The sequence below is a fragment of the Lepidochelys olivacea genome (genome assembly GCF_965140295.1).
Source record: "Lepidochelys olivacea isolate rLepOli2 genome assembly, chromosome: 4".
Lineage (NCBI taxonomy): Eukaryota > Metazoa > Chordata > Testudines > Cheloniidae > Lepidochelys > Lepidochelys olivacea.
The window spans coordinates 16,548,997-16,571,400 of NC_140414.1; the positions used below are offsets into that span (position 1 = coordinate 16,548,997).

At 51.6% G+C, this 22,404-nt stretch overlaps 1 protein-coding gene across 1 annotated transcript in view; it reads right to left on the minus strand.

Annotated features, from left to right (window-relative positions):
- PRAG1 (PEAK1 related, kinase-activating pseudokinase 1) overlaps positions 1–21,885 on the minus strand; it is a 77,583-nt gene extending 55,698 nt beyond the window's left edge. Inside the window, exon 1 of the mRNA XM_084626614.1 lies at positions 21,865–21,885. The gene's annotated coding sequence lies outside the window, so the exon portion shown is untranslated. The remainder of the gene's footprint in view (positions 1–21,864) is intronic.
- Between the last annotated feature and the right edge of the window lie 519 nt (positions 21,886–22,404).

A 22,404-nucleotide genomic window follows, 5' to 3' on the forward strand; every position in this document is an offset into this window, starting at 1 on the left:
GAATTTTCAAATAATACCCCACAAGGAATACTTTGCACGAAATTTATCACAGACTTAGAAAAAGGGATGAACATAGGGGGACAGACTATCACCGTGTGTGATTGCAGCAGTAGCTTTAATGTAACCAGCACGAAAAGCAGTGAAGCCACTCCAGCACGGACGTCAACGCAAGCTTTCCCTGGGACCCTAGTACGTACTTGAGCAGCTAGCCCATGCTGCCGTCCATGCTGCTGCAGCCTCACTGCTATTGATACCTGAGCTAGCGAGATTAAAGCTACCTTGGGTATGTCAACACATGCTGCAATCACACTTCCAGAAGCAGTGATTGCATACCAATGCAACACAGGGAGCACCACCAAAGGGCTCACAAACTATTGAAAGCACGTTGTTTTCAACCTTTTTTTCATTTGTGGACTCCTAAAAAAATTTTGAAGGGTGGTGCAGACCCCTTTGGAAATTTTAGGTGTGGTCAGCGGACCCCCAGGGGGCCTTGACCCACAGCTTGAAAACCACTGATTTAAATAGTTTGTGAGCCCTCATATGATAGCTTTTCATGGGCATAGGATGGGTGGTCACCAGCAGGAACTGGATGGAGCCCACCCATCTAATGCCCACAAAAAACCATCATATGGCAATCTCTTTTTGGTCACCCCTGACGTAGGACAGCTTCATCATACTGGTGACGCAGAAGTGTATGGAACCAGTGCCCCAGTTTGGCATTAGGGGACACCGTATTGCTGGGGTAATCGTCTTTCAACTATCATCCTGACCACCTGTGGTACTTTCTGCAAGAGATGGCTCTGAACCCGGGCATCCTGGCTGGTTCTAAAATCCCCCTGGGCAAAAATACTCCTTTACTTCCTGCTTAAAGCTCTGTGCAGTGATGCAGAGCATTGCTGCTTTACACATGAAAGGTGGCTGCATTTCAGTGATGGAGGAAGTGAAGTGACAGGCCCTGACTGTGATCTCGAAGTGTAGCTCCATGGAGTTACTGCAGATTTATGCCACGAGGCGAGGGCAGAACCAGTCCCACAGTTGTGTATGAGTTATAGTTTGGAAAGTGCTTTGCAAACCTCTAGGGAAGATATTGTATGAATGTCAGACAATCATATTGTTTGTTAGGAACAAAGAATAAATGTGGAGCCATGCTGAAGAAACCTTGCACACGAAATGGTCTTGTTGAAGGATTTTTCGCACAGTACGTCTGATTACCTGGGTGGTGCTGACTGCAAGCAACAATGACCCCTTTATCTGAGCCAGATTAGAACTACTCTGTCAGCAGTCCTTCTCCATTAAAAAAAAAAGAAGAAGAAAACCTCTCTGTGGTCAGCAGTTTCCTTATCTACCTATATTTCCATATTACTAGACACCATGGTTGTGTTTCTATATGGTAATGGTACAACCATTTGAACGGTCGCACTTACAAAATTCTAATGTGAAAAGCGTTCATTACCCTGAATTACTTACCCAGTCAATGAATAACAGGGACGTTGTGGAGGCGAACAACGCACCCCCCCCCCACCAGTATAACTGCGATTTACAGGAATTGGGGGGGGGGGGGAAATCTCCCGCACAGAACAGCGGCGACTCTATTTCCCAGAGTTCAAAAGGAATAATAAAAAAGGCCTTTCAGTCCCTCGACTTATAGTGACCATGTGTCAGCATGGAGATTTGATGGTGCCCTTTCCCCTCTTTACATAATGCCCTCTTGTGTACAGAAATACAAATTGCATTCATATTAAGTGGGATAAAACAGTAACGATCAGGAGAAATGGCTGAGTAACAGGATGCCCGAGATATTTGGGACAAGTTCTGGCACTTCCTCACCTCAGCACAATGGTGGTTTTCTTTTCCTAAGTGTGTGGGGAGACAAGCTCTAATGCAGTATGATTTTACAGCTACCTTTTGATTTTCAACTAGCAACACACAACTACCCCCTCATGTGACACCCCTCCCCCCACACACAGATTTAGTTGGAAAAGTCTTGTAATGAGAATTGCTGACCTTCCTGCTGGCAACAGACAAAGCTAATTGGAATTTGCTTGAGGCACTTTCCCCCCTCACCACATGTCCAGGGAACAGACTCCAGACCGCTTCCCTCCTGTGGTGACATCCCTTGGGGAACGACCGGCTCCCTGTCCAGACATGGGAGCCAGGAAACACACAAATATCTGACGGAATTGGCTGCTGTGTGCAGCTTTGCGGGGGAGAGGCACAGAGACAGCAGCATCCCGCAGCCTGACTCAGTCTCTTCTGGGGGGTTGTGGCTCTGCCGACTCAGGGAGGTTTGTTGGGCAGGGGAATGGCCGTCCTCCATGGCACCGTCCACAAAGGACATTTGCCAGAGTCATACAGTTTAAGACCAGACGGAATCACCAGCCATCCAGCTCCTGTACACCACAGGCCATGAACACCACCAGCAACCTGCACACCAAACCCAACAACGGAAATGAGACCAAAACATTACAGCCCACAGACATTAGACTGTGGCGTGCCACAGGCAGAGAACAGTGCCTGAGGCCCCCGCAAGGGCAGAGAAAGGATTCAAGTGAGAGATACGGGGATAATCCTGGCCAGTCACCCACACGCTACAGAGGAAAGTGAAAACCGCCAAGGTCACTGCCAATCTGACCTAGGGGGAAATTCCTTCCCCACCCCATACATGGCGATCATGAGCATGTGAACTAGAAGTGCCAGCCAAGCACTTGAGAGAGAGAGGATGCTTGGTGCCACCTCAGAGCTTCCCGCCCCATACACCCCTCCAGTGTCCTGTTTCCAGACGTGGCCATCCCTGATGCTTCAGAGAAAGGAGGCCAAAAATCCAAAAAGACACCAGAATACATTTGGGGAGGGGAGAGAGGAAATCCCTCCCTGACCCCTGCAGGTGACTGGCTGAAGTACTGACGCATGAGATTTAGGAAGATAAGACAAACTGGAGAGGATCCTCAGGGCTGCCGAGCCCCATCCCCCACCATTACAAGCAATCCCATAAGACAACGCCCTCAGAAATTTGTCCAACTGATTCTGAAAACTAATCAAGTTGTTTTCCCTCTACAACTTCTGCTGGGAGCCTCACCCCTCTGATGGTTAGAAACTTTCTTCTAATTACCAGCCTGGGTTTGTTCATGGCCAGTTGATATCCATTTGTTCTTGTGCCAACACTGTCCTTCTTTTTAAATAGCTCTTCACCTCCCTAGTGTTTACCCTAATGCATTTATAGAGAGAAATCCTACCCGCCCTCAGCCTTTGTTTTGCTAGGCCAACCTCTTTGAGTCTCCTCTGTAAGACAGGTCTCCCTTCCCCCAATCATCCTAGTAGCTCTCCTCTGTACCTTTTCCAGTTTGAATTCATCTTTCTTAAACATGGGAGATCAGCCTTGTACTCAGTATTCCAAATGAGGTCTTACCAGGGCCTTGTACAATTTCATCAATACTTTGCTCTCTCTACTGGACATACCTCATCTGATACATCTTAGGAACATATTCGCCTTTTTCACAGCTGCATCACAAAGGTGGCTCATAGTTGTCCTGTGACCGACCCACACGCCCAGATCTCTCTCCTCCTCTGTCACTTCCGACTGATAAGCCCCCAGCTTGTAGCAGAAATTCTTGTTATTGGACCCTATGTGCATAACCTTATACTCTGTACTATTGAATTTCATCCTATTTCTATCACTCCAGTCTTCAAGGCCATCCAGATCTTCCTGTATAATGTTCTGATCCTCGTCTGTATTGATGGTACTTTATATCAGCAAATTTCTTTAACACACTCCTACTTTTTGCATCAAGGTCAATGAATGAAAACATCAAATAGGATTGGTCCCAAGACCGACCCTTGAGGAACTCCACTCCAGTCCAATAGTTCACATGTCCTGTAAGATAGGAATGGCACTGATGCAATGGAAGCCCCCAGGTGGGTATGGACATACCTGAAGGCAGAGTTCCTGATAGCCCAGCTCCTAACGGAAAGTCTGGGGTGTGTGTGAATCCTTCCTCTGATTCCCTGTTGCCCAGCTCCACTGGTTTGTGATGAGTGCTCAGAAAGCAAACAGCACTTCCTCCATCTCTCCAACAGCTTCCTGAGGCCAGGCCTCTGCTAGCTGCGGTGGGGAGGAGGGGAAATTCAGAGTCCCCAGCATGGATTGTTCCAGCAGAGAGGATGACTTGGGCCCTGTCATTAACACAGTGACCCAAGTTGATGTCTCAAAGAGAAGCACTCAAAAGGCAGGAAATGCCAAAGTTCTGCGGCCCCACCCAGCCGAAATCAAACTCATTCCAAAATAGGATACAAGTAGCTCCAGGCCCCGCCTCCCGCTGCGTCCCACTTGCCAATCTTTGTTATTGACAGTCACACATTCCTTCTCCGTTGCTATGTGAAAGACCACACGAAGAACAGGGGAACTAGTGAGAGGGAACAGTCAGAGTGACTGTAGGGTACATGAATGCACAAAACAAACTAACAAAATAGTGTGAAATATTGTTGCTCTCCAATCTCTCAGTTAATGTTCGGTGTTACATGCACCAGTAGAAGATCATGTATTCTCAGAGTGTTTCAGAAGGTCCCAGTCATGTATAAAGGGATTGAAAAAAAGAAAGATTAAAGAAAAAGTGCCCCACCTCCTGATGTCAACGTTTCAATTCCCTTGCATACGTGCAGCTGATTTACAAGTTAAATCTCTGGTACCTCTTGGGCGTTTCCATGTAAACTTGATACTATTTTGACATACCAATGATGAGTCTCTTCCCTGCACAGCTATAAGCTTGGGGTTAATGGCGGTTCTCCAGGCAATCCAGCCTTACACTGAAGAGATTTACTGTTGCATTTTAAAACATGCAAAAGACTTTCTCTTGCAAATGAGAGTATGGGCTGAGTTCCAGGGCGCATAGCAAAGGCAGAGTTTCTCTGGGGAGGATGAAGGTGACTGTTTTTTAAAACGACAAGAACTGGAACCCCAAGCACACATATTCTACAATGTCGCCAACACTAATAATTGTATTGCAAGACTCACAGTTTTGGGGGTTTTCTCCTGAAGCCATATGATTACGTAAGACTCTCAGCTTTCATTTAAAAATACTGAAACTCATGAGAACCAGAAGGAAAGTCAAGGTGAGCTGAGTCCCACACTGACGGGAATGGGTGAGTTTGTCCAGCTCTAATGATGGGAAGAGCGTTGGGTCAGAACTCAAATGCTCTCTATTTAACCTGGACCCCAGCCTAGGAATCTCCTGAACTGGGATTTTGTCACAGCACTTTCTGGCTCTGGCTGGCTACAAACACCAAAGAACAGGCTTTCTTTTGGTGTCTTGGCATCTTCTACTCCTGTCAAATCTGATTCTGGTGAAGGTTCAAGCCAGCTCATTGATTTTCAGACCTATTTGGGTTCTGCCTTATGCACCACAATCAATGTATTATGAATCGGTGTGGAGCTGCCCTCCTTCATGCCAAAATCTGCCAGCAGATGCCTTGCAGTGGGACAGTGGTGCACTACGGCAAAGGAGGGGAGCTCATTAGAAGGGGATTGTGACAGTCTGTACCCTTATGTTCACCCTTTTTACAAGACTGTGATACATTTTGTACAAGGTGTGCCTTGGGAGGTATCATCTGAAAACTCTGCTGCACATTATTATCCTGATACAAATATGTGTGGCAACACTGTATGTAAAGTTATAAAATTCTACAGTATAAGACATGCTCCAAGTCTGGGGAAACAGCTTCAAACCAGTTCCCCAGAGACAAAAGGCTAGCCTGCACCTCAGCCAGGTGTCAACACAACCAAATGGACCATCACCTGGTTAAGAAGCCATTCTTTGGCAGGAAGAAGGGCATGAGTGAGAATTTACATCTTGGCAAGGGAACAGTTAGAGCAGGGGTTCTCAAACTGGGGGTCATGACCCCTCAGGGGGTCACAAAGTTATTACATGGGGGGTCGTGAGCTGTCAGCCTCCACCCCAAACTCCGCTTTGCCTCCAGCATTTATAATGGTGTTAACTATATAAAAAAGTGTTTTTAAGTTATAAGGACAGGGGGTCGCACTCAGAGGCTTGCAATATGAAAGGGGTCACCAGTACGAAAGTCTGAGAACCACTGAGTTAGAGGTTCCCCTGTAAACAGACTTCCTGTCTCCAGAACCCCAGCTGGCGATGATTTTCAAAGAGGAAAATAACTACAAGAAGTGAGAACAGGGGACACAAGTGATCTCTCCCTTCATCTCTACTCACAGCACGGACGACACTTGAAGGACAAAGGAAGCATCATTAGACGGGAGAGAGATCCTGTCTGAAAGGAGCTCAGTCAGTGAGACTGATGCAGCAGGTGGTGAGAGAGAGATTTTGCTTTGAAATCACTGAGCTTGTTAAATTAGGTATTAGTTTGTGTTTTACCTTTTATTTCTATGTAACCAATTCCAACTTTTATGCTGCATTACTTGTAATTACTTAAATCTATCTTTCTGTAGTTACTAACCTTGTTTTATCTAAACCAGTGTATGTTTGGATTGAAGTGTTTGGGAACCTCCATTTGGGATAATAAGAGTTGTGCATATCATTTTCTATTATTGAAATGACAGTCTTTCTATGAGCTTGTATTGTCCAAAAGGAGAGAGCTGGCCAGTACAAGACGACACACATTTCTGGGGACTGGAAATTTGCTGGTGTTGCTCTGTAATATAATTCAGAAGTGGCTGGCTATACCACTCATATAATACAGCTGGGAGTAATTTACATGCTAGAGGCTGTGTGTGGGCAGACCAAGAGTGGTTGCTTTCATAGCGAAGCAGTGTAAAAGGCACCCCCAGGTTGGCAAACTGAGGGGACACAGCTGTTCAGCAGTCCAGCTTGTACCCTGGGGAACGTCACAGGGATGTCCTCTTGGAAAACTCCAAGATTAAGGGGGCCATTTTCTAAAATTAAAAACCAGAACAACCTGGATGGCCCAATGATACGCTAGGAGAGAAGGGTCCTTAAGGACTGTGACGCAGGGACAGCTGTCATAGACTAACGGTAGTGTTATGGGTTGGGCTAGACTTCATTGAAGCTGGTGGTTATAACACTTGCCCTTCATTCAGGATAAGTGCAAAAACAATTGAGCTCCTTTATGGAACCAGGTCATTGAAACAATAAAAGCCATCATCCAAAGCACAGGCCAAGGGCAAGACCTGAGTGGAAGCTGAATCACATATCCAAGGGGTTTCCCTAGGGACTAATGTAGTAAACATCTGGGCTGAGGCATTGATCGGTGGAGCTGCGTGTGGGCCAAATGTGGAGAGAAACGCCACAGAAATGGGGAGAAAAGGAGCAGAAAGACAAGGCTACAGCCAGCACAAGGGCAGCCAGCACAAGCATTGTGAGTGGGGCCCTGAGAAAAAGCCTGGAGAGAGAGAGCGCGCATTTTGGGCAGAGTGCTGGCTGGAAAGACACTTGGAACTAGGAGCAAAGAAACTGTCTCCTGTTGTCTGACCCCTGTTGTCTTCAGGAAGCCAGGACTTTGTACAGTCTTTATAAGCAAACAGGATTGCATCAAAGAAATATCCAGCTCCATCATCAATTACTCCTCCTAACAGAACCAAACCACTAGATCCCACATCTTGCCTAATCATGAAGGCCAAAAAGGGGTAACTATTATAGCAAGGGGAGAGAGGTCAGCTTCTGTTCTCCTTCCAGTCCATCACTCCCAGGGCCCCCTGGGGCTCAGCGGCTACACTTTCTTCAGGGTCTGGGTCTACACTTTGCCAATCTAGCTACATCAGCTTTCGAGTGTAGACGAGGCCCTGTGGGCCCAAGCCTTTGGTCATCTGTCTAGCTGCTTGTCTAAATACACACAGCAGAGCAGCTGTACAGGCTGAATGGCTCAAGCTGGCTGCACATAGAGAAGAAGAAAAACAGAGCCGGGGGCTCTGCTCTGCACACCTCGGATACTGCACGGGTCCATAGGGCGTCTCTGAAAGATTATTTCCCCCACCCACAAGCCACCTCTCTTAGGTGAGTTCCCTCCCCCTTGCCAGCCCGGCTCCACAGCCCCTCTGCAGCTGTCACTTCCTTCCAGCGCCCCCCCAGACGTCTGCTACCAGCCAGCTCTGCAAACTGGGGCTGCCGCTGTCAGACGCTCAAATCGTGCGGTGAAAAATGCAGCCTTGCCAAGGCCAGCAGCCTCAGGCAGAGCTTGGCCCACGTTTGGATGCCGGGCACGTCTGTGGGAGTGAGTGTTCAGTTAGCGGCTCGGGGCACCTGGTAGCTCCTTTCACCGGCTGCGGCCTCAGAGCTCTGCACACCTGCCAAGCAGGAGTCTCTCTAGCTCCCAAAGGGGCTGTAAAGGAGGCTGTATGGTGTGCACCAGACCCAGCATTGTCAGGAATACAAAGATGGTGGGGGACAGAGAAGGGCAGGGCACAGGACAGTGGGAAGCAGACACAGACAGGGGTGCTTTCTGCTAACACTGGACAAGGAATGCTATTAGTCTCAGGGATACAGTATCATGCCAAAGCAACTCTGGCTGCTCTCGCAGCTTCACGACAGGGCTTCTGGCTTGCCCCTTCCTTGCCCCAGCCGCCTGGCTTCCTGCTACGTGTTTAGGACTCAGATCCTACTAGGCAGGGGGCCAAACGTGAGACCCCCCTGGTCAGGCCTCAGACACTGAAGTGTGGCCTCACTCCCACAGACTGGTTTGCACGTGAGCATGCCTCCAGGGAGACTCTAGGGCTACCCCTGCCAGCATTCAGTGCTGCAGCTCATCCCCCTCATTGTCCCTGCCAGTCAATGCAGTGCCAGCTTCCCCCGCCACACAGAATCCCTCTGTGGCTTTCCGCCCCTTTGCATTCCTAGCACAACCCTGCCACCGGCCTGCCTCTTTCTCTCCCTCCCTCCCTCTCAGGCAAGCGGCATGCAAATGTATGTACATTTCACATGGCTCCATTCTAATTCTATGCACATTCAAAACCCTACTCGTTTTCTCTTTGTTAAAGGACCAGCAGCATAGAAATAAGGGAAGACGTGCAGCGCTTTAGAGACACGCTCTTCCTTCCCATGCCTGCAGCTCCTGGCTTCCCTGCTGGAAAGGGTGCTGAAGTGAGGCCAGAGCTTCTGGCAAGCAACATGCCAGTCACGCCGCTGGTGTGTTTGTTCAGCACCCGTCACCAGGGCACACAGGCTGCAACGGGTGGGTGCCTCTTGTTTAGATTTGAATGTCTAGCGAGTCTGACTGACGGGTGCCACCTGAGCTCAGTTTGCAACGGGAACAGTCAGGCAGGTCCGTGTTCCGCAGTGGGCAGAGCCGACGGCATTCTGCGAAGGACGTGGTCAGAGCGCACCAGTGGTAATCAACAGGCAGCAGGTCCAACATTGGCACGGCCTGTATCAGCTTCCCTTCCCAGCCCACCACAAAGGGCCTGCCGCCTGCTACAGACAAGCGTAGCAAAGGGGGTCTTGGGGGGGGGCCCTGCAGCCGGGGCCAGACACAATGGCTCTGGGTGCCCTGGCTTGTGGAATGTTCATGGTGGGAGAAAACAGCTACATCGCGGCCCAGAAGTAGATGTAAGTGTCACACCCGCAGGCCGGGAGAGGGAGAGACAGCGCGTAAGCAGGGGCAGAGGTGAGATTAATTACGAGCACGGCAGGACAGAGGCGATCGCTGGTGCTGCGCTCCAGAAGGAGTGAGCTAGATGGAAGAGGCAGAGAGAGAGAGGAACAAGAAGGGAGTGTTCCTGACTGATCAGAAGAGGGGACAAGGTGCAGTGAGCAGGGCACCACAGCTCCTCAGTGCTGGGAACCCTGTCTGGGGTCTTTGCTGAGACCGAAAGAACAATTTCCACTCGTCAATACAAACAGAGGGGATGTTGAGACGTCATGGGCCAGGATTTCAAACACACACAGCAACACTAATGGCCAGATTTTCACACAGGACCATTGTGCCAGCCAGAGTGACTACGGGTGACGGGGTTGCACCAGGCATCGTGTTGTGAAGTTCCCAGATCTGGCTCAGTCCTATGAATTCACAGATCTCTGGGGCAGCCCTGCAAGGGGTGCCAGGTACGGTCAGGCGTGCACCCTTTTGCACGTTGATGGAGAGCTTGAGAGTGTGGTGGCTGGGATGGTTTTGTCCAGCTGCTCTTAGATCTGATGAGTGACTGAAGGGGGCCCAGATCTCTGCGAGATCGTAACGTTTTGCACAGTCGTCGAATCACAGAACCACAGGGTTAGAAGGGACTCCGAGGATCATCTAGTCTAACCCCTGCCAAGAGGCAGGACTTTTGTGTCCAAACCAGCCAAGACAGAGGCTATCCAGCTGTATAAAGTCAACCCCCTTTATACTCAGGACTTGGAGCTGCCAGCACTTCAGCTCACCACTCAGCAGGCAGCTTCGAGCTCTTCTGAAAGTGTGGCCCATCATGCCAGAGCTTTAGAAAATTACACGAGGGCGAATGTACGTGTCCCACAGAAACCCACAGCCTAGTGAGCCCAGAAGAGCCCTTGGGGAGCACGTGCGTGTGGACCCCCCTCAAGATCCCATCTTGTTGGGTGCATTTGACTACATTCTGCACATTCTGTTTTCGTTTTAAGTAAAATAAAAGGCCGGCTCCTCAGCGGCTGTATATCCCCAGAGCGCCATTGACCTCACTGGAGTGACGTCTACTGAAACCAGCCGAGCATCTGGTCCCAACTTTCCCAACCTGGGAACTTTCCTCCTGGGAAAAGTTGCACTGGCCTCAACGGGACACATCCTATCTGCAGAGTCCCCCATGTGTGTAGGGGTTTTCAGGGTTGGGGCATAGAGTCTAAAGCCTCCTCTCCGTGTAAAGTAACAAAATGAGCTGATGGCAAAGCCTGGCAACAGGAACAGGGAGGATTCCTCACTAAGGCTTGGAGGTCCACAGCTACTGGGGCCATGGGAGCGCTAACATGGCTAGGAATTCTGAAACCAATGGGAGTTAGGCATGGTTGTAAACCGCACTTATCTGCCTTGTTAGGCACCTCAATACCATTCAGAATCTGGTCCGGAATCACTTTTGAAAATGGGATTTAGGCTCCTAAGTCCTGTATAGCACAGGCCAGAGAACTGCCCCAAGACAGTTCCTAGAGCTGATCTGTTAGAGACACATCCCATCTTGTTTTTAAAATGGCCAGTGATGGAGAATCCATCACGACCCTTGAAAAGTTGTTCCACTGGTTAATTCCTTTCACTGTTCAAAATGGATCTTATTTCCAGTCTGAATTTACCTAGCTTCAACTCCCAGCCATTGGATCATGGTATATCTTTCTCTGCTAGCTTGCAGAGCCCCTTATCAAGTGTTTGTTTTTAGCGTGCTAGCTCGATCAAAGCAAGCACAGAGATGTCTGCTTGAGTCGGGAATTACTGCTCCACCTTTGACATCAGTGAACCCTTCGGCATGCTTGAAAATGCTATTTTATGTTGCCTTGTATTCACGCAAGCCTATGAGCTCTTTGCAGCAGGGACTCTCTCTGCCTGGCTCTGGGTACCTAATGGATAGTGCTGTGACCCACAGCCCAAATCGGGTTCCTACTGAAGTGACACGTGGGAAGCCAACCTTGAACCTTTGCTGTCCTTTGGCTTTTGAATGAAGACTAAAGCCAAGGCCAGATTGAAGTCAGAGGCACTTTCCTGTGACGCTAGACTGTAACCAAAAAAATGTAATAGGCTTTGGGCTCGCAAGCCCCTGAAGGCCCGATAAAAGTCCAGGGACAAGTCAGGGGGCTGGATCTCTGCCTGATTACAAGGAGGAAGCTGCTTCTTTCACTTCCTCAGGAAACAGGATGATCCAATAATGGTTCCTCAGCCTTCCTTGCCAGCAGCAGAGCGGGCCTGGGCAGGGTTGGCTCCTGTTCCCAGCTAGCGATGTGAATGGCAGACTAACAATGGAGTTGTCTAGCAGCCAGGCTCTCCCTGGCGTGCTGATTACATCTCTCCCGCTCTTCACTTTCAAGCTGCCCAGCAAGGAGCTCACGCCAGTTTTGTCAGGTGCAAAGAGTGTTTCAGGGCAGCTTTGCTGATGAGCAGGGCATGGGACCCTCTCCTCCCCCTTACTGAGGACTCAGGAATTATTGAGTCACTTTTTTATGAACACAGCATAATTCTGAAATAAAATTAGCTTTCAAGTGACCATCCATCTGTGTCGAGGGGAGGGGAACTTGAAGGGTCAGGTTGCAAATGCGTCCTTGTCAAGGTCTGAGCAGCACCACGAACACACCCGGAAGTTCCCAGGTAACAGCGTGTGGGGAGGGGGGTCGCTGTTGCTTGTGCAGATGAAGCAGTGTTTGCTTTGAAGATGTTTATTTGCTCCTTGCTGCATTCCTATTCAGAGGCACCAGTGGGGTCTGTTTCTCCTGCCCCCCTCCGTGATGGAGTGCTGTGAACAATTCTCGCCAGCAGAGAAAGGGGGGCAAAGCAACATGGCATGTCTTCATTTCAAGTGACAAGTGAAAAGCGTTTTCCCTCAGGATAGTGGCAAAGCTCTCTGGAAACGGCAAATTGTACCAAATGTTGCCAACTGAGTGATGACAGTCAGGGGTTCCTAGCACAGGGAGAAGTGTCTGGGCCAACGCGGCTCGTCCTAGTTCACAGACATGCTCTGCCACACGCTTCTCCTATGGTGTTGACCAAGGCGCTCCAAGTCTCTGCTCCTAATCTCACATACACTTGTCTAACCGGGAGCGAGGCCACTGAGATCGCTGGCATAAAACTGACGTGAATGATATTGGACTCAGGCCCAATCCACCGGTGCCCTGGGCCTAGTGCAGTCACTTATACCAGTGTAAAGTGGTGTGAAATGCTACACTTCCATGCCTACCTGTCACTGGCATAAATGCACAAAGTCCAAGGCAATGGTGACTTGGACCTTCTGTCCCTGAGTTTCCTCACCTTTACAACAGGGACAGTCATAGGGACCTGCTGGATGGGGTTGTTGTGAGACTAAGGCTCTGAGCCTGTTGGTTTTACTCCCAGGAGGAAGCCGAGCTCACTTTGGCTCTAAACTCCTGAAAGTTTGTGCAACACCCTGAGCTACCAGGGGTGTGTGAGGGGGCGAAGGCTTTGGATTCGGAATAAATATTTGTGTTCAAAGCTGCTAGTTTTTCAGAGCCCAGTTCTCCAGTTTCCTCATTCTTGCTCAGAATTAAACATAAAGAAGAAAGGAAAATCATTCCAAACAACTTATGCACGGCCCTGTCCTCACTTGTTTGCTCCTGAACACACCAGGAGGTGAAGGAGCCGTAGCTACAAGGGTTGCTTAGTACTCCCGGGCAAGCAAAAGGGGAAAAGGCAAGGACTTGCTCAGCCCTTTAAAAACAGCACCCATGCGCTCGTCTCCAATGAAGCTGCACACCACATCAAAGAGCGGGGATCTACAAAGACGTAGAACCACATTCTTAGGGAAACAACACTCGCCAAGAGGTAGAGCTGCAAGAGGTTCGCGACTGACTAACAGTGGAGCTGGGAATCCAGCAACCCGGGCCACTAAACCAACTTCTAACGCATGAGCATGCTGGACACATAGATGGCAGTGCTAGGCTGCTCCTTCGCACACGGCTACTGGCAGTGACGCTTCTGCACCGCACAGGCTTTACGCTTCCTTGCGTCCGAACGCTGTGAAATAGCACGCATCCTCCCCTCTCGCTTATCCTCCCCCTGCATCACTTGCTCCTGGGGCTCCGCTCTGCACGCAGGCGGTGACCCCCTGGGGCCTTTCATCCAGGGAACTACTCCGCAGTGTGACGCTGTGAAAACGCCGTTGTGGGGATGTAGCTGGCTAGTTTTCACAGTCACCCGTCCCTCGTGTATCTGAGCTATTTCTTCTGTGCCAGTGTCTCCAACTAACAAGTAAAACGATGGTTTTCTTTACCACCAGCACAACTTGGGATCTGAGAGTTAAGCTGGGTTCTTCCCTTCTCACACCTCTCCACCAGACTGCGTAGGCCCATCTGTGACCGCAGGAAGCCCTGTGTAGCCACCAGGCCTTCTAGGGAGTGGTGCAGGGACAGTCAGTAGCATGATCTGAAGTCCCGGCAGAACTGTTACTACTGGTGAGGATGCCTGAGAAGGAGCTTGATGGATGCTGCAGCCCTTGCCCCTTCTGTGCCTGCTCCTGCCAACTTTAAAGATCGGGTCGTATGCTAGTTCCTAACACTCCTATGTCCACCTGCTCACGGGTTTGCTCTGCAGGACAGCCAGTCTGCCTGGGACAGGGGAGGCTGCCACAGCAGAGACTTGCTCCCGGATACAGATGTTACCAAGCCGGCAGGTAGAGGAGTGCAATCCAACTGCACTCCAAAAGCTTCGTAAGCAACATGGGGGGTAGCTCCCAGAAGCTCTCCCCGGCTTGTTTGGAATACGCAATTGCTCAGCACGTCTGTGTGATTAACTCTGAAATCTCAAACGGCACCATTCTCCCATGCAGAACTGAGACAAGTAGCTATGTCTCCTGGTGTGGACACGTGCTTAGCCTGGGACATACTGGGTCACTATTAACTGCACTTCCCCAGCGTTTCCTTCCGTCCCTTCATCTCTAGGGGCATGTTTTCCTGTGACTCTGGGGCTCGCCTTTCTCAGGAAGGGGGGTAGGGCCCAGGAATCACTCCCATCCTGATTTCTTTGGAAAGCCGCCAGCAGGCTCCACGGGGCACGTCTCAGGGGACAGCTCTCCTCCCGAGAAAGCAGACCCTGGAAAGTCGCCAAGCTGGGCAGAGTCTGACAAGCACTAGGGGTGCTGAGACCCAAGCCTGTCTGAGACGCGGAGCGCCCCCCACACTTTCTGCGGGGAGCTCACCGCCTGGGCTGGCTGACAAGCAGAAGGGAACAGCCACGACGAGCATCAAGTGTGCTGTTCACAGAACGGATCTGAAACACTTCCGCATGCAGGGTATTTCACTCAGCAAGGATAAAACGCGTCTTCAAGCAAGGGCACCCTGCTAAGATGCAAGGTCTCTGGATTGCCCTGTCTGAGAGAGCAGGGAAGAGGCAGAGCGTGTGCCAATGTGAAGGATATCCTATGGCGGGAGCCAATCCACCCTAGTCTGAGACACATGGGAGCTTTGAATCCACAAGCAGCGGAATGGGAGTGGCTCCTGGGCTCTGAAGACAGACCTGGGCCTTCTGTCCCAGAAAGGGCCAAGTCAGCAGACCGGTGGGTGATCCAAGAGTTTCTCCAACATGTGCAATACACGTCTTGAAGAACAAGCTGCATTCTCTTACCCTATCTCATGGAGGGTCATTAGGCCCTGCACTGGGATCCCCAGTCCCCTAACAGGAAAAGGGACTTTTCCAACAAGACAGTAAATGTTAATTTCCTGTCTGGTGACCTCTCGCTTTCCGGAATTCCCAGGGTTTGGCAGCACTCATCTGGGACATTTCCCCAGAGAGGTTGGGTTCTCATGCCCTTAAAGCATCCTAACCTTGGGTAACGTAACACACCTCCAATCCCACCAAGCTTCAGTATCCAACCTGTCACCATACAACCTTGGGAGATTCAGGTGGGGAGGAGGGATGGGGAGGAGCTCACTCACCATAACTCCGGCGATGGAAATGGAGGGAGGGATTCCCCTATCTCCTCCAGCCCCATCTTTTCCATGGCACCACAGCCCGGTTCCCTAGTACCATAACCTTCCGCTCCTTCCCTGCCCCTGTCATCTGTATGAGCAACTCCTTTTATCGCCACTAGGGACCAGCTGGCAGCCCCCAGATTGTAATGCCTCGGCTTTGCCGTTCATTCCTCCCAGAGGCCTACACAGTCCAAATCAATTGTCTTTCTGGGCATACAGCAAGGCCTTCTACCCACATGGGCCTCGCCCGGGGAGGGAGGGAGGGTTCCACTGGGCTGCGGAATTCGGTTAGTTTATTTCCTGTATCCATGATGGTTACGGTGACTGTTACTGTACCACATGCTTTGGCGTAACCCTGTCTGTACTCTTAGGGAATGGCCAGATGCAACTTGTAAACCGAGGAAACTCATTTCCCAACCGTGCCATGGGCCCCCGGGGCCCCCTGCTGTTGCCCCGTGAACGGCCCGCTCGTTAGAACACTCCTGTCGGCCTCTGGCTAGCGAGGGCACAGCTGTTTATTAGCACCACAGCAGGTAGGAGCCCGGGCCATGGACCAGGAGTCCATTGTGCTCAGTGCTGCACAAACATGGAATAAAAAGATGGCCCTCCCACATCCAGTTTACAATCTTGGTGTCAGACAAGAGACAACAGCTGGCTACTGCCATACAGCTGGGGGACTCCAAGTAGACAATGGGACACAGTGGTCAGCATGACAGGCGGTGGTCTAAACCCGACATTATTTTCCTACGTGAATTTCCTACATCAATGAGCCTTCAAGGAGAGGCTAAAATATGCCTCAAGAGCATCAGAGAGTCAAACAGGACATAGGTCTTTGCTCTCTTCCCATCTCTTTGTGCTTCTCTAGCAGCCTCCGCTCCCAGCCGTGCCTGGAACTGACCGAGGTTTCCTGCCTCCTAAAGAGCTCCTCGCCAATTGCTAAAAACAAAGCAGGAAAACTGGAAGAAGCCATGGCCCGTGGCCAAGAGAGAGCCAATCCCTGCATCACTGGCTGGGAACGGACCCGCAGAACACGGCCATGTTCCAGAGAGTTTCCTCTGCTCCAGCCAGGCAAGAGGGGCCCAGAGCTGGGGCCCAGGTCCCAGCTTAGACGCTGGCTGTTGTCTGGCCTTACGGCAGCACTCTGGTTCAAAGGCTAGTTTCTCCCACAGCCCACCCCGGAGAATACCTTTCACAAGTGCCTCCGCTTCAGTTTGGCTGGAAAGGTTTGCAGCGGGTGCGTGAGAGAGCCACGCTTCTTTGAACCAAGCCCTCCCCCAGCCGCACCTCCTTTGAAGGCGAGTTGTTTTTAACACTGCAGGCAGACTTCAAAGGGAATATTGGGGGTTGAATGTCAGCACCGTGTGAGGCGGGGAAGCAGGAACCTTCGGGACCACTTCTCCCAGAACAGCCACCCAGGGAAGAGCAGTCACGGTGAGCCCCACTGCTTGCTGCAGGCGGGGCGGGAGAGGGACTGAAGGAGAACAGGCGTGTGAATGTTTTATCTCCGGGTTCCCACCCTTTCCTGGGCTCTGTCACAGGGGGAGCTGGCCCTTTGATGGGGGCTTAGCCCTCCTCCCTGGGTGCAGGGAATGAAGACAAGGCCGTGGGATGGGGCACCTGGGACTAACCAGGCGCAGGATGAGTTCAGTCCGGGGAGAGATTCTAGGGAACATGGACCTGGGAGTGAGCAAGCGATTAAAGAGTGAGATGAATAGGAAGGGAGATGGCCTAGGCTAAGAAACTCTCCAAAATACCTAGGGACAGAGCCCTGGCGAGGAGGAAAGCTGCGGCAGGGGCAGGACAGAGGTGTGAGCCACCTAGGAAGGCTGGGAGAAGATGTGAGCTGTGCCAATGCAGCAGACTCCCAGAAAGGGGAAAGTTAGTGACAGGATGCCAGCAGGATAAGGGCTGATTGACTGGGGAAAGAAGGGAAACTGAGGCAGCAGCCCAGCCCAGCACCAGAATGGATACGTTCTGCTCCAGGCTCCTCCTGGCACCCCTTGGCATGGCCCAGGCTCTGGGGTGGGGTGGGGGGAAGCCAGGGTGATGGGCTTGTGCTGCCTTCCCTCACCAGCCCTGCAGAAAAACTGACAGCAATTGATAACTGACAGCGCCACTCCTGTGGAGCCCCGGGTTGTGGGTCATGGCTCACAGCCAGGGGAGGACCTGAGGTCCAGCAGCTCTGGGCACAAGTCCCAGGTCCCTTCCTGCAGGGGGCAGAAATCCCACCTCCTGACAGGAGGATACAGGGGTCCTTCCAGAGTCCGGGGGAGGGGAGCAAGGCCATTGCATTTAGCATGAGCGGTACGGCCTGCCAGGCTAGCCCTCCAACAGGCTGGGGGTGTGAGTGGCCCACAAACAATACCGGGACCCAGCCCTCTATTATATGGAGGCAGATCATCTAAATAATGAACATCCCATCTCTGCCCCGCACATCATACATGAGCCCAGCCTGCAAGGGGCACAGCCGGCCTTCCAGTGCAAAACCAGAGGAGAGCCCTGCTCCCGGGAGATGCTGCTAGCCAGACCAGCTGGTCACCAGGTGGGGCGAGAAGTTTTCACACTGAGGACAACACCTGAGATGCACGTACCACAGCACCTACAGATCTCAGAGGGGAAGTGCCCGGGACCCAGCAGGAGCAGAGCAAAAGAAATCCAACACCCCCTTCGCATCCCTGTGTGAGGAGGGCAGCTAATGGCCTTTTTCCGAGGGAGGGGGTTGTCTCTGCCTTTCAGCTGCCTCCTTTTGCTCGCCTGACTGCTGGCGTGTGGCTCTGACATGCTCCAGATTCTGGAAAGACCATTTCCAAATGGCCTGAAAGATCTTTAAACAGCTTCAGAGGGCAGCAAGGGGTTTGGTAAGGGAGGACAGCTGAGCCCCCAAGGCCACAAGAACTCAGCCAGCTCCGGATGCTTAGGCTGGGAACGGCAGCATATCCTGCCGCCTGTGTATTTATTTTCAAAGATAAAGCAGTAGAGAAGAGTGTGGAACGTGGATATGCTGCACATTACAGCCTGGACAGAGTGATTGTTTCCTTCTCCCCATCCCTTCAGATGTCCCCTGGCTTGGGACACAAAGCAATGCAACCAGCGAGGTGGGGACTCGTCCTCACCACGGTCATGTTGCTTTTCAGGGCTTGTCTTCGCTGCTGTGTGAGCTCAAGGGATGCCTTGACTGTCTCCCCTCCAGCCACCCGCCCATCTCTAGCTCACATTAGGCAGGGCTTTAAACGCAAGTCAGATGCCCATGAGCGTAGATAGGTGCCTCTGCAGTGACAGACCGTAAGGCCTGCCCTGCTCCCCCTCCCTCTCCAGAGCTATGAGTACTTCAGGACAGGAGGGACTGTCTCTCACTAGGTGTACGTGCAGGGCCCTGATCCTGCTTGGAGCATTGGGAACTAGGCCAGTTCCAACAGTAACTGGCAGTAATAATTCCCAGTTGGAATTGTGCTTTCTGCACCAGGCTAATCTTGGGGCTCCTCGTTCCTCCTTTCCACAGCCCCGGCCAGACCAGAGCGCTACAAAACGACATGTGCTGCCTGCCCCTGGAGAAGGTTTCTCTGATGTCTCAGCTGGCTGGCTGCTCAATGCTTTAATCAGCTTTCCTTGTAAGGAAGCACAGGGGAAAGGGAGCCCCGGGCCTTTCTTTGCCCCTGTCAAGTTCTAATTAAAACGTCAGGAATGTTTCTGAGAAAGAAATGAAAACACAATCGTCAGCTTAGTGAGTAACGTCTCCCAGGGCCACATTCCATGGGGCAGGACACGTAGGCAAGTGCTGAACTGGGCAGACCAGTGGGGGTTGGCAGCAGTGTCATGTTCTCCTTCCTTACCCACACTGATCCCTAGCATTCATGGTTGTCTAGCCGGGTAGTGCCTGGTTCTCAGGGCTGGTGGGTCTCATACATGGAGGGGTTGGTGGTACCTCCCTTAGGACTGTCAGCCCAGTAGTTAGAGCACTCACCCAGCATGGGGGAGACCCAGGGTCAATATCCCTGCTGCCTTCAGGGGAGAAAGGTGGGAGACCCCAGTTCAAATCCTCTCCGGAAAGTGTGCTAATTGCTAGGCCAGAGAGAGAGAGAATGACTTTGTAGCCTGTGGTTAGAGCGTTCACCTGGCAGGTGGGAGACCCAGGATCCTGTCCCTATTCAGTCATTTAGCCAAAGTGGAACAGCTTCAACAGGAGAGACTGAGGGAGCCTGCATCAGAAGGTCTCCTCGCTCCGTGGCCGCAAAGCAGGTGATTTATTAGCTTCTCTTGTTGTTAATACAGGCTGGGGTGGAAGATACAGGACACCCTCCAGCGAGAGGGGGCTGAGCGGTAGCTGTACTCCAGGCCCACTCAGTTCTCTGCAGCACCTCTTCTCCCTAACAGCAGCATCCTGGGTTGGGCAGGAGGAAAACAGGAGTGGTGTGTTGTAAAACTTGGCCTGTATGAGGCTCTGAGCCCCTCAAGCCTTGCTTTGCCACTCACTTGTTTAGCCCTTTCTTCCCTCTCAAAAGATTTCAAGTTGCAAAGCCGAACAGCGGAGCTGGCAAACACCTGAAGGGAGGGCAAACATTCCCAGCTAATGATGAGTGCTCTCAGGGCTGCACCTGTTGCAAAGCCCCAGCTATTTGTGAGGGCGTGGGGAAAGGGTGGATTTAAGAACCTTGAACCTGGCCGTCACAGGAGACAACTGAAAACATTAAGGTCCAAGGAATGCAGCCGAAGCCTGATAAGTGCAGGCTCTGGGACTGCCCCTGTCCTGCCTCTGAGCAGCAGCCCACAGACAGAGATGAGGGTCCTTTTGCTGTCTGCATTTACACACCTGCCCTGGGAGGTTAAAACAAACAGCCCCAAGTGAAATATTAACTGAAATCACAGTAGTAACCCCCAGGGCCCTGCCGGGCCTCCGCTCAGCTGCTGCTCGCGTGGGGGAGAGCCTGCAGCAGGGGCCATCTCCATGACATGCTGCTGGAATTATTAGCATTTAGCCCCAGCGTCACCAGGAAGCGCCCAGGTGACTTTGTTTCCAGATGGTGCTGGTCAGAGACCCCCAGCCCTTTAGCTTCTATGCTCCAGCCGGACCTGCCTTCCCCAGCGATTCCTTTGTCCCTAGGAGAGACCCCTGGAAGATCCAAGCAACTGTCCCTCCCCAGGATTCACACATTTGCTCTCACACAGGGAGAGAGCCCGCTTTCTTCACAAGGCTGGAGCCCTTCAGCAAGGAAACAGCCCCGAGGGAATCACTTGACTCTACATTTATCCTCCGGCAACAGCTGTTGATCCAGCCACCGTGGGCCGAAAAGTGGCTCCCAGCAGAGCTGATAGCAGGGCAGCACTGGTGCCACATACGAACCACTCAGTGCTTTCCTCCCACCCCCCATCAGAGCCTTCCCTCACTCAGAAAGGGGCTCTGCCCGCCCAGCCCCCAGCAGATTCTCCCTCCCCCTAGCATGGTCTGCTTACTGCTGAAGCACACCGGCACCAAGCTGTCCCCAGACCAATGCGAGCAAAGACGGAGTCATTTTGCACCCTTGACACTTCCCCTGCCCAGCCCAGGGCCACACGCTGTACACAAGCCAAGTCCTAGAGCCCTTCCCCTGGGCCCCCTTCCCCTCCACAGGGCTTCCCAGAGTGGGGAAGAGATTTCTCAAGTCTTCCAAGTGCTCCTCGACCTCCTGCACCCCTGCCATGCCCCACCCTGCACTCCTCCAGCAGGGACAGCAGGGTGTCTTGCAGCCTTCACACAGATGGGGAAGGCCACTGCTAGAAGGGGTGGTTTAGTCAGTGCAGTGTTTCTCTGCCTTTCTGAGACCAGGGACCAGATTGCTGCTTTCCTAAGCAGTGTCAGGGAAACCGCAGCGAGCAGTGCCAGTCCACGGACCAGGCGTTGAGGGACACTGGATTTAGTGACCCAAGCATCAGCGCTGAAGCACCTAGACTGCCTGAAACCACACAGCGCGTCCCAAACCAGTGGCTGAAAAACATCTGGGGTCGCTGCTGAACTGGTAGCAGGGGTGGGACACTTTGATGAAAAAAGGCTAGCACAGACAAAACCTAAGAATGAAAGCTACTCACCTAACTTAGGTTCCTATATCCATAATTAGGCTTCTCAATAAAATGGTCCTGATTTTCAGCGCTGCCGAGCCCCGGCAACTCCCCCCGAAGTCAGTCGATTTAGGAGCTTAGCTGTAGGCACCCAGGTTTAGAGTTTCACTTACATTCTTATTAGAAGCATTTGTCTGAACTCAAAGAAATCTCCCTGGCAGAAAGGCAGCGGCACTGAAATTCTGGACTATAGACGATTAAAGAAGGGGGGGAAATAGGTCAGAAGAATTACCTCCCGAGCACTATGTAATTCAGCACACACCTCAGTGTCAGAAGCTGAGACACGGCCGCTCAGCTGAGTCAGCAGGGAAAGCGATCTTTGACTTCACCGCAGAGCAGGCCACACTGTTTAAACCCAGCCCTCTGGGAATCTGGCTCATCTAACACTGCACCAGTGCTGAATGTGTGCTGGCAACGGGCCTCGGGTCTGCGGGGAATGTGACACACCCAGATTGTGCTCAGCATTTCTCTGGAGGAATCAAGCCCCCCGCTTAGTGTAAAACAGAAAGAGTCGCCTGTTTACGTTGTTCTCAACACATACCGTCCACCTACCCTTATATATGTGCTCGGAGGGAATCAAATGCAAACTGTGGCAAATGATGAGGCTCCCTTAGCTAGCGGGCATGCTTTTTGTCTTGACACACCTATCCATACATGCCCAGGAGAAACGTCAGCTTTTCCATGCTCTAACATCTCATTTTTATAATCACCTTCAAGTTAGCGGAGTTCCACCCCCTGACACCAGGGATACGTTTGCCCCTCTCGGCATGTG